Consider the following 13,122-nt stretch of genomic DNA (forward strand, 5'->3'; position numbering starts at 1 on the left):
TCTCAGGTCTATCTTTTCCATATATGTGTGTATTTCTGCACAGGTCTTGTTTATATAAAGATTACACTTTATTGTTCAGCTTTTTCTCTATGTATCACAAGGTACACTAAAGATAACTCCGTGTGTTTATTGGTTCACAGGATTTCAAGGCACTCATATGTCGTATTTAAATTCTCCATTCTAGTTCATTGAAGAACCTTCCTATGTTTCACTGTTACTCTCTGTGTATATGGTATTTTGAAAAGTAAGTTTTTCTTTCAGTTTCCTAGAAATGGGAATGATGGGCCAAACAGTATTATTTAAAAGATATTTTTAGGCAGTTATGTCCTTGAAGTTTGTTTATGTCTTTTTTTCTGGTATAAAAGTGGTTATTAAAATATATTTCATGGAAGAAAAAGAGAAACAGCTGTGTTTTCTCAAAAAATGAAGTATTCTTTCCCCATACAGTGCCATGGATCCTTTTATCACAATCACAGATGTTACTTGGTCTTAGCTCTGGTCATTTGTGTAGGTTCATCTTTACTTGTGCTCCAGCTACAACAGATATCACCAGAGTTTCATCTATCAAGATTCCACCAACCGAAATTCAGTGAGTATATTATCTTCAGCTTGATAGAAATTTCCAGCTCTTCAAACTGAAGTGGACTTGTAAAATTCTAGAATAGGTTAAGAAGTGGACAATTAATGGAAAGAGGACTTCATGATGCAGCTTCCATGAGGATGTCATTCATGGTGGTGTGAGGAGACATCAGCACACACTCACATTAGTAGTTACTCGTGATCCATTCTCACATTTGCTTCAAAATGCAAACAGCATAGATGTCTATCAACTCACAACTGATAGAAGAATACCAAAGGAACCAAGAGATGTACCATAAGTACCAAAAAAGCATCCGGTGTTGAAACTTAAAAGACATCAACTGCAACTGTCCCACCTCAACTCAAGTGAATCTCAAGAAGATCATTTTCATACCCTGTAAATTATTTGACTTTGCTGACTGGTTGTAGTCATGGCCTCAGAAAAATTAATGGTAGTGACACTCTTTCTACCTCCTCTTCCACAGGGCTCCCTGAGCCCTCAAGGAAGGAATTTGATGGAGATACCCCATTTAGGGCTTAATGTTCTAGGTCTCTCACCCTCTGCATATTATCTGATTGTGAGTCTCTGTATTTATTCCCATCTGCTGCAGGAGGAAGTTTCTCTATGATAGTTGAGCAAGGCATTGATCTATAAGTATAGCATAATGCCATTAGGAGTCATTTTATTGCTATTGGGTTTTTTGTTGATGTTTGTTCATTTAGAACAGTTTTAGTTTTATCCTAGGTTCCTGGGCTGTCTAGTCTCGGGTTCTTGCTCACCCAAGCAGTGTTGGGTATGGGCTCCATCTTGTAGAGTGGGCCTTAAGTCAAATCAGGTATTGGTTGGTTCCTCCCACAAGCTTTGTGCCACCATTGCCCTACCATAGCTAGCATGAAGGACACCATTGTAGATCAAATGGTTTGTGGCCAGGTTGGTGTTTATATCCATCCTTTGGTAACATACAGAATACCTTCTTGTACAAAAGACACTAGAACATAGAGGTGAAGGCTCTATGTAAACATCAGCTTGACTTCTCTAACTCTTAATGTTCAATGAGTTGTGTAGATGTTGTCTTCAGCAATGGGGCCTTGCAACAGTCTTGGCAACAGTCTGGGTTGTTTGTAGGTTCCCAAGGAACCCCTTAGATACTAGAAGTGACAAGAGATGTCTAGTTGGGACTCTGTCCCATTATTTGACAGTTTCATTTGGATCACTTCATATATGTACGTGTTTTAGAAAACTTTTACTGCATTAAGTTTCCATGCAAGCTTTTTTTTTTAAAGATTTATTTATTATGTATACAGAAGAGGGTGCCAGATCTCATCACAGATGGTTGTGAGCCACCATGGGGTTGCTGGGAATTGGACTCAGGACCTCTGGAAGAACAGTTGGTGCTCTTAACCTCTGAGCCATCTCTCCAGCCCCTCCATGCAAGCTTTAAATGGCCCTTAGTCTTAACTGTCTTTCCCTGTATTCCCTCCCTCAACTCTTTCTTTCCCATCTCTCCCCACTTGATCCTCCTGTTCAAATCCCCCTACATCTCCCTCTCTATTTCCCTTCCCTAGAGAGATCTACCTGCCCCCCAGTTCCTTACTCAATATCTAACCTCTGTGTTTTAACAGATTGTAGCATGATTATCATTGATTTAACAGCTATTATCCACATGTAAGCAAATACCAACCACATTTGTCTTTCTGGGTCTGGGTTATCTCACCTGGAATGTTTTTGCCTAGTTCCATCCATTTGCCTGCAAATTTCACAATGTCTATTTTCTTAAACAGCAGAGTAATACTCCATTGTGTAAATGTATCACATTTTATTTATCCATGCATCTATTCAGGGGTACCTAGGTTGTTTCCAACTTCTGGATATTATGAATAGAGCAGCAATGATCACTGTTGAGCAAGTGTTTCTATGGTAGGATGAAGCATCCTTTGGGTATATGCTTAAGTATAGCTGAATCTTGGGGTAGATTAATTCTCATCTTCCTGAGAAACTAACACACTGTTTTCCGTAGTGGCTGTACAAGTTTGTACTCCCACCTGCAATGAATGAGTGTTCTCCTTACTCCACATCCTTATTAGCATGAACTGTCATTTATTTTATTGATCCTGACCATTCTGACTGGTGTAAGATGAAATCTCAAAGTAGTTTTAATTTGTATTTCCCTGATGATAAACAGAGTATGGGAAAAGTTCTGGGGTATTATTCTCTGGATTATATAATATATAAGAATCCCTCTTGCTGGCTGTCACTCAGGATGCTCCTGAAATAATAGGCTGCCATTTTCTGACCTGCCAAAGGAGAAGTCCAAGTAACAATTATTTCTGGAGAGCCTCGAGGAATGAGAGACAATCTACCACTACACAGGGATAGATTATTGGTGAAATTATTAAGGCCACTCCATGTAGTTAAAAAGGAGGTTTATTTTGTGGGGTAATTTACAAATGAAGGGATAGGTAACAGGGTCTGGCAAAGGTATGGCACAGTCCGGCAGTGTTCTCTGGAGAAATCTGCTCAGTCTACCTCCAGCATCCAGGGTCCCAGAACCAAGAGAGAACTCTCCTCTCATCCTGGGTCTTCAGCTTCCTCCCTCAGCCCCGCCTTGTGGGAGTGACCATTACCAAAGCCTCAATGGGGGTTGGAACTTCCAGGCCAAGGCTGGGATGGCTACCCACTACAATAGATTTTGCCAGAAACCTTTGCAGTTTGGAAGTAGAATTTTCCTCAACTGAGCCTCCACATAAGAATGCAGCCCATTCAATACTTTGGTTCTTAACAGAGGACCCAAGGCAGCTATGTCCATACATCTGGGACCACATACATGTGAAGATAATTGAGCTACCCTTGAAGTATGCAAAAAGAACAAATTTAAAAAAATGTGGCATCTGCATTTGGAATATTCCAAATATCTTTAGGGAAGAATAATAGTAAATAAATACTGAAGAACTTAATCGTTAATGTTCTTTGGCACTATAAATACTGTTGTTTGAAAAACGTGTCATAAATGGGTAAGGGCACTTTCTGATGAACCAAGTTCATTCCTGGGACCCACATGGTTGAAAGAGAGAACTGACTTTGACATGTTGTCTGCTGACCTCTGCATGTGCTCTGTGGTACCTGTGCACACACAAGAAAGAAAGGAAGAAAGAGTGAGAGGCAGGGATGGAAGGAAGATGGGAGGGAGGGATGGATAGACAATGGAAAGGGAGGAGGAAGGGGGAGAAAAAAGAAGAAGGGAGAAGCTGTGAAGTGTGTCACCCAATACAGAAGTGTTAAGGGTTTCTAGCCCCCATAAAGCAGCCTTGAGATTTCCCTATTATGTTATTAATATAACAAAGGAAGCTATTAGAAACTAGGAGAAAACTCTGGAAATATACCTGATTCAATGCTAAGCATAATAACCATGGCTCTGATTGCTGAAGTTTTGCCAATGCAGAAAATCTCCAAACACATAATTACACATTACATGAACAAAGATCTGTCAATAACAAGCAAAGAAGCATAGATTCCTCTCTCCCCACCTTTGTCTGCTTTTCTTTCCTAGTCTTTGCAGAGACTAGTGAACTTGTCTCTTCGTTCACATTCACCTTCTCTTCCTTTTCAAAAGTTTATGCATCATTTATATCCATATATTAATATACTTTTATTGTGTACTTATGAGTATGTGTGTGTATGTGTGTTTCTTTGTATGTGCATACAAGTGCAGGTGCCCATGAAGGTTAGAACCCCAGAAGCTACTTACCCAATATGGGTGCCAGGAACCAAACTCAGGTCCTCTGGGAGAGCTACAAGCCCTCTTAACCACTAAGCCATTTCTTCAGCCCCTGGCTTTAGGGGTAAAATTTTTTTTAAAAATCTATTATCATCAGATTCTATATTCAACTCAATAGGTTTTGTTTTCAGATACATTGTGGAAAAATCTTTCATTGTCAACCTCAAAAACAGACAAATGTCCATTTTCTGTATGCTGTCAAGAATCCCTTAGATGAATGTTCTGTTCCTTTACACTCATTCAAGGTTGGAGCAGGTTTATTTTAAACATAGCAGACTATGTCTTTCTTCAGCTTTCACTCTTGTCAGTCTTGACATATGACTTCTTTTTGATGGAAAGACCCAGCCATGAGTTTCCAGCCACTTGACATCTCCATTCTCACTTTTTCCAGCCTTGCCCGCATTTATAGGTGTCAGAATAAATTCCCAGTTCATCTTCCCAACTTCACAGAGCAGTTTTCACCTTCCACCTTACATTATTATTTCTGTATCTTGTCCTCCACCCCTGGAGGAGGACTCCCAGAATGCCTAGGATGGGGCTTTGCAAACAGGAGGTTTTGAATAAATGACTAAGCTGATGAACAGTTGTTAGGATGTAAATGGCTTAAAGACATGTGATCTGACACTTTTTCAATTGATGAAGTCAGAAGTAAAAATGAGAATAGTAGTTTCAAATTGCTCGTTTCTCATCTGCCAGAGAAGCTTAGACAGTTATCTATCACCATTGTGACATAGATACATATATGTATACAAATGCACACATATAATAAAACAATAATAAGAATAATGTTAAGATATGTTTATAAAGCTTAGCATGTATAGACAGAACCCAAAACAAGATTATAGCAGAAGGAAAGGCCTGTCCTTTCCCAAACGGATAGACTGATACTAAAGTGGCTCATGACCTTTACTGTCTTTCTTGTCTCCCCAGCAACCATCATCACACTGGGACAGCATAACTTGTGTGCTTTAGAGACACAGAGCTACTCTAATCTTCCACTCAATGACAATGTCCTTTTAAAACTGCCTCAATCAAGGTCTGCTCACTGCACATCTAGCCTTGAGAAGCACCCTGACTCATGCATGGGATTAGTCATAGGTGAGGGTAAAATAGTTTTATGAAGAGTATTGCCCTTAAAAGTCTGTCTTATACCTTTTTTGTGCTTAGAAAAAGAGATGTGAAAAATTTTAAATGAATTTTTATTCTTGTGCATAAATATGAGTGGGGACATATTTTTACATGTTATATATTAAAACAAGTTGTCATTGGAAGCTGGGACTATCCCACACTTTTTCTTATCTCAGCTTCTGTTGTAGGAAGAGAATACAGCTTTAGTGGAGTGAGGGAGGGAGTGTGTGTGTGTGTGTGTGTGTGTGTGTGTGTGTGTGTGTGTTATATGCACATGTGTGTGCAGTATGCATACCTATGCCCACAGGTAAAAGCCAGAGAAGGATGTCAAGTGTCCTGCTCTATCACTCTTCACATTATTGCTTTGAGACAGGATCTCTCACTGAACCTGGAGCTAAGCTAGCAGCCATCATCAGGCCCTAGATATCCTCCTGACCCTGCTTTGCCTGAACAATACACACACACACACACACACACACACACACACACACACACACACACATACACACATGGGATTATAGGCATGCACATTCTGAAGATTTGAACTCAGGTTCCTGTTGTTTGTGCAACCAATGCTCATGCCCACTAATCCATTTCTCTGGTGATTTTTACCAGTATTGCTAACTAAGCTTCAGACTTTGGAAAGATAATTCAGATGAGGGTATACATAATTACATACACAGACAGAGACACAGACATACACACACACACACACACACACACACACACACACACACACACACACACACACACACACAATTTTTGGGAACAATTCCAAAAGTCCTATGAATTTTCAAGTATTCTAAACAGTTTTAGTCTATCACTTACTTTTCTCAAAGCTTCTTTAATTGGTAAAAACCTGTAAATGATGGTACCAAATGAAAGTGACATTGGTAAAATAGTGTTAACTACGTTCCATAGACCCCTTCAGATTTAACCTACATTCAATGTAGTTATGTGATTACCTTCATTATTCTGCACAGAACCATTCCACCATACAAGCTCCTTAGCTATCCACTTCACATCATACATTTAAAATAATTCCTTATAAAATTAGTTGGTTGTGCCAGAGACCATCTAACAAAGTTCCAAGTAATGGGTATGAGAAACTGCCTTCTAAGTTGTTGTTCAGAGAAGTCCAAGAGACCCCCAAACAATATAAACTATTGTTGTTGCCTTTGGTTGCCTCTCAGACATTGAAGGTAAATCCCTGTTGCTGAAGACACTGTGCACTTTTGAAGGATTTAGCTGGATCTGACCTGAGAGAATTCTCTCTGAAGACCAGCTTTCAGAGTATCAGAAGGTGCTGTGCAAGCTGACAAAGGGAAGCAATTGATAGTCCTACACAGATGTGATACCTATTAACCATAACAATGACCAGCATGGCAAGATATCCCTAAGGGTACAATGGTGGTACTCCTATCTTGGTAGTAATCAATAGCTGTCTAACTGATCTTAAGGCCCAATCAACATGATGGAAATCATGCCTGGTACTGAAAACCTAGCCAACTCCCCAGGGATGGTGAGGTCATTGATCTAAGAGGAGAACCTACTACCATCACTTCACTAAACCAGCATAACTCCTAACTGCATACTAAATACATGTCCTTATACAGTCATAGACAAGAGTATTTCCCCATCCTTCACCAGAGATAATTATCTTTGCAGAAGACAGAGACCATTACCAAAAACCACAACTGGTCAAAATATAGAGAACAGCTAATCATGGAGTATCTGGCCCCAGTGGATACACAACTTTTATACCTAAGACTCAGACATGGTAGAAGAGGGGGCAGAAAGATTGTAAAAGCCAGAGGACAGAGAAGTCCGCTTTGAGATTGTATCTTCTAGAAATAACAGGGAAATGACACCATGATACTTCAACAATACAGCTGCCTAAACAAGACCTGAACAATGACGATATTAACAGATGTATTAATGTGGAAAGGGACTAAGGATAGCTGAGAGAGGGAGAATTAGTCTTCCCTAGGTTAAGCCCCCTAACTGTGTATCCACACCAAGTGGTCAGGCTTGAAATCGTATTTATACAAGCAACACTAAACTCAACAGGTTGCATTTATATATTTATGCATATATCAACAATAATTAAAGAAAAAGAGGTTTAAAAAGATGTCATGAATTTGGGAAGGAACAAGGGGGGTTAAAGATTGAAGGGAGGAGAGAGAAGGAGGAAACAATAATTATATGTTCATTTTTAAAATGATATTAAGAACTTACCAAGCCAAAACATAAGAAAAATGTTACAATATATTAACAGGCCATTAGCTATGTGTATCAAAAGCTATGAATATCATCGGTTAATATCTAAAATCAATAGTCTAATATTCCCCACTGAACTGTAATCCATTTACTTAGTGGTCTCACCAATATATTTAGCTCTTTATTGGACCAATTAGGTGTTTTAGGCAAGCAAAGTAACACAGCTTTACAGAGTTAAACAAATGCAATATAAAAGAATGCAATATATCTTTGCATCATTAAACGAATATTCCACAGCATAAACAAATGTAACAAATATTATGACATATATATATTCTTTCCTGTCTTAACTCGTGAATAATCCTCCCCTTCTTCAAAGTTTGCCCATAAGAAGCTATCCAAACTCCAAGACGAGGCACCTTTCTCTCAAGAAACCTCTCTTTACTGGAGTTTGTGTTTTCACTTTGGGTTAAATCTGCTCCAATTCCTTACTTTGTGCTTTCTCTGAATTCTTTCTTGGGTGGCGATAGGAACCTGCAAACATTGATAAATGTGGCATTTGGGCTGTCTGTCTCTTTAGCTCCCATCACAGGCAACCCCTTGATTCCTTAAGACTTCTGTTTAGCTTTAGATGTATTCACAAAAGGCATACTGACCAGTCTCCCAGTCAACCCCTTCCCCATTGAATATCCTTTCTCCAGATTTTTATTCAATAAACCACTAGTTGGCATTATTTTTCCAATATATATTTAGATGGTGGGAATAAAGAGATGGGAAAATAGGTCCCTGCCTCCCAGTTTCCAACCTAGTAGTGAGACTGACCTTTGTGCAGGTAACTAAATTTAAGAGAAGGGATCCAATGGCATGAAAGCATCCAGAAAGCAACTGATTGTGACAGGGTAGTTTATACACTTGAAGTGACATTAGAGGCTGTCCTTAAAATAAGGGGAACAAGGGGGAGGGTGTGGAGCAGCCAACAGAGCATGTCCTCAGCATGGCCAGTCGCCCCTGTGCAGGAGCAACTGTGCCAGAAAGCCAGGAGGGAGCAGCCTTGTTACAAACCGGCACTAGGCAGTTACAGTCCATCAAAGGATTGTGAGCATAACTACTTTCCCCTAAAAATAAAAACCATTCCGGTGTGGAGTGTGGAGAACGGATTTTAAAGGGTGAGACAGGAAACTGGAAGGTCACTTAAGAGGCAGACCCTTACAATAGCATCTTCCCTCCAGGAAATAAACCCATCTACCTCCTGGTGAGCTTCAAATTAGGAATAAAAGGGTGAGTTCTTTTTTCTTATGACAAACTAAAGATGAAAGTGGAGATGCCTCCCTACAGCCAGGGCTTTGATTGGAATTTCTTGGGAAAAAAAAAAAATAAATAAAAAGGACATTCGAAAACCTCCATGTTGCCTAAATTTTATTTTTTTTAACTCAGATAACTTTTTTCTGGGACCTCTTATACATAGACATCTTGAGGAAAAGTATCCAACAAATGCTATGTGAGATTCAAATGAAATTAATCTTTTTTTGGCAACATAAATAGCACTTCACTGACGTGCTAAATGAATGATTATTTTTAAGTAGAAGGGAGGAAAAGTCTTAGAATCTAAGTTTAAAGTCTTTGGTTTCCATTGGTAAGCCTGACCATTGCCTTTCTGCTAGTTGTAGCACTGAATTTTCTCCAATTTATTTGTTTCTGTCTTTCTGGCTGAGTCATATTAAAAAAGAAAGAAAAAAAAAAAAACCACCTGCCTCAAATACCTAGGACTAATGGCTTAATTTGACAATTTGTAGATGGTATTTTTATATTACCCTTTAGGACCTTAATAATTAGTTTTTCTTTAGTGCAGAATTAAAGCATTAAAGTTCATAAATTCCACAGTCACCTGTATCCATTTATTGCTAAATTATTATAGAATGTATCATAAAACTTTCCTTGACATAGAGGCCTCTTCATAACTATAAATCTCTTTTCAACTGTTTAGATAGCTTACACTTGGGTTCAAGAAGAGACCTCTAAGATGAAGTATTTAAAGCATCTATTTATTACACTTCAGTGGTATAGGGTAGATAACCACTCGAAGTCACTGTGAGGTGTTCATTTACATTCGGTGTATTTATCACTTCAAATCCCGATAAAGATAAATCTATTTCCAAGAGGAAGAAATGTTAAATGTCAAGTGGCTGTTTTACTAAGTGCTTTAGAATGTCCAGCTGAATATAGCTATCTTCCTAGTTAGTATATTATGCCAAAAAAAGAAAAATGTTTCTGTTGAGATGCAGAGATTAAATTTGTAACCTCAGTGGAACTTAAAAACACTTCAAATTTGAAAGCCATTTCTTCAGATGGTAAAAGCATCCTCTGATTGGATGGGGCAGGGGGTGTGATCCTCTGCTTCAGAGATGGAGACAGTATGCCATAAAATACTCAAGGACTGAGGACCTTTGTCTCCCTTCTTAAACGTCTGCATCAGTGGATGTCTGGTACATATGTATTCACAAAAGGAGAGCAGAAAAATCCACAAACTGGAAAGCCAATCTGTTCAATGAACAAGTTGGTGAAATTCAAAGTTTCCATTCACCTTGTCTCATCCTCTTGTTAACCACAATGCAGGAGAGGGGAGATGGCTGCAGTATTGTCAGGGAGGTGTTTTCAAATCCTCCTTTAACTGCTTTCCTTCTGGAGCTCCAGTAAATAGCCAAACAGGCTAGCACAGGTCCCAGCAGCCACTGCACTATGGTTTGAAGGTGAAAAGCCTCCAACAAACTCATGTATTTGAATACTTGGTCCCCAGCTGGTAGCATTGTTTTGGGAGGTTGTGGAACTTTGGGGTTGGAAGAAATGGCTGGAAGAGATGGGTCATTAGAGGCTATGGGTGGGCATTTGAGTGTTATAGCCTGGCCTGCTTCTGGCCTCTGGTTCTTGGTTTGACAGGATGTGAAGAACAGTGTAAAATCCTGCCACCACTGTCTGAGTCAACCCAGCCTTTTACCTACTATGCCTTCTCCAACATGATGGTTGATATCTTCTTGAACAGTGAGCCTAAATATACCCTCCCTTTCTTAAGCTGTTTCCATCACATATTTGGTAACAGCCATGTAAATGGAACTAATACAGCATGACTTTGAGTAGAAACATGTTTGTATTTCAAGTTACAAACATAATGGTCTCAAATGTCTTATGATGTATAAACAAGGGGACAAACTTTTCAGTAGGTTTTCAATCAGTCAGCCAGTCCAGTGCAACATGAATGAGTATTCTGCATTCCCTCCAAGCATTGAGAAATGCTTCCACTTTCAAATATTAAACACACACACACACACACACTTAACATTTACTTTTATGTACAGTAACATGCACTTCTATGGCTAAATTAAAAGAAACACAGTAAATTAAAACAAACATGTGACTATTATAATAACTGAGCTGGGGTGAGGTACACACTATTGATAGCAACTTCTTTGCAATAGTAAAAAACAAAATGCAGAAAAGAAATTACTGTACTTGCAATGAGTGGAAACTCAGATATAAAATACATTTGCCCTCAATAATCATACTGGAAAAGCAGAACTATGGCAAATCCCCAAAGACTGTAAAAAGAGGCATAAAGCAAGACACATAAAGTAGAGAGGAAGGTATAAGCACCTATTACATGGTAAATCAAATTGGGGACTCTAACGCATAAAAATGACAACTTCAAGTTGATTTTGACTTGGAAAATAGGTTAAATCATTCAAAAAATGTTAAAGGTCCTGCCAAAAATTTAGAATTTGAAATTTATAAGTCATCAGGAAGAGCAAACCAACACCCTACTCAATTATGACACACTTTTTGTCACCTCAGAAAGAAATCCTGTACCTTATAACTATCACTCATCTGTCTCCCTGTGTCCTTCTGCCTTACCCCAGGCCTAAATAAGCACAAGTCAGTTTTCCACCTCTGTAATTTTCCTGTTCCAGCCTTTCATATGGATAGAATTATAGTGTGGTCTTTTGTCACTCAATCTTTTCACCACATTTTTAAGGTTCGTTCATGTTGGTGTGTGAATTGGTATTTCATATTTCTGGCTTAACTCAAGATTTTTAATCTTTGTTTGCCTGCAGTTTGAATATGCTGTGCCTCAGTGTAGTCAGTGTTCTGTTTGTTTGTTGTTTCACTTTGTTTGTTGTGGCAATGTTTTTTAAATGTTTTTAATGAATTAATTAATTTCATGCAGTTCTGTGAGCTCCTGCTTCAGTGGTTTAGTTTGTGGCAGATACATTGTTCCGGGTTTCTTTCTCTTTCCTCGTTTTCAGAGTCTCACTGACACCTCCCATCACTTCCCATTGCCTGGATGCTCTGCTCTGATTTTTTTTTCTGTTCTCTTTCTCTTTGATTTTCATCTTTGGAAGATCTAACAGCACATCTCAAGCTCAGAGACTGTTTCCCCAGCTGCTTACAGTCTGCGTTTGAGTCCATCAGAGGCAATCCTCATTTCTGTACAGTGTTATGATGTCTAGCTTTTCTTTGAGTTCTTGTTCAGAATTTACCTATCTGCTCAGGGTGTCCATTCACTGATGCATATCATCTGCTCTTTCCATTAGAAACCTTAGCATCCTAATCACAGTGGTGTGAAATTCCTAGGTGGAAGGCTGGATGGATGAGGTTTCAGACACCAGCACCCATGTAATAAACAAGGCATCCCCACAAACTCCTTTGCTCTCAATCCTGAGGAAGGCAAAGACAATCCTTGAGGCTTGTTGGTTTTCAGCCAAACTGAGAAAGCATAAGGAAAGAGTTCAGGGAGAGACCTTGCCTCAAAGGAATGGGTGTAGAGTAATAGAGGATATTTGGCACTCTCTTCTGGTCTCAGAATGCACATAGAAGAACAACCCCCTACAGACAGACAGACACACACACACACACACACACATGCATGCACATATACACACACATACAAGGAGATACAATTGGTGATAAATCTTTAATTTCTGAATTTGTCAGCCCATTATCTAAACCTGGTTGTGAAGCATGTTCTGGGTGTGTGTGTGTGTGTGTGTGTGTGTGTGTGTGTGTGTGTGTGTGTGTGTATCCTTTGTATTTTTTTGTTTAAAAGCAGGAATGGTGCATTAGTTAAAATAAATGCAGCAATAGGCCATAAGGAATGTAAAGGCAAGGAATGGTGCCAGTTGAAGGTTCTATGATACTCTCAGAGTCTCTGTCATCTCATTAGCCTGTGCCTCTGGGTTGTGAACTGAATGGTTGAATTTTAGTATGTGTCTTCCACTCCCACCTGGTCCCTCCCCTTGGGGTAACATATTTCTTTCCTCTCACATGGAAGATGGGAGGGAGCTGTTCTCTCCACCCATGGTGGCGAGGTCTGGGGAAACACCTGCTCCTCAGAGTGGGTCTTATTAAGAGCATAGAGACCGCACTTCAC

Source organism: Onychomys torridus, chromosome 1 (assembly GCF_903995425.1).
Source record: "Onychomys torridus chromosome 1, mOncTor1.1, whole genome shotgun sequence".
Taxonomy (NCBI): Eukaryota; Metazoa; Chordata; class Mammalia; order Rodentia; family Cricetidae; genus Onychomys; species Onychomys torridus.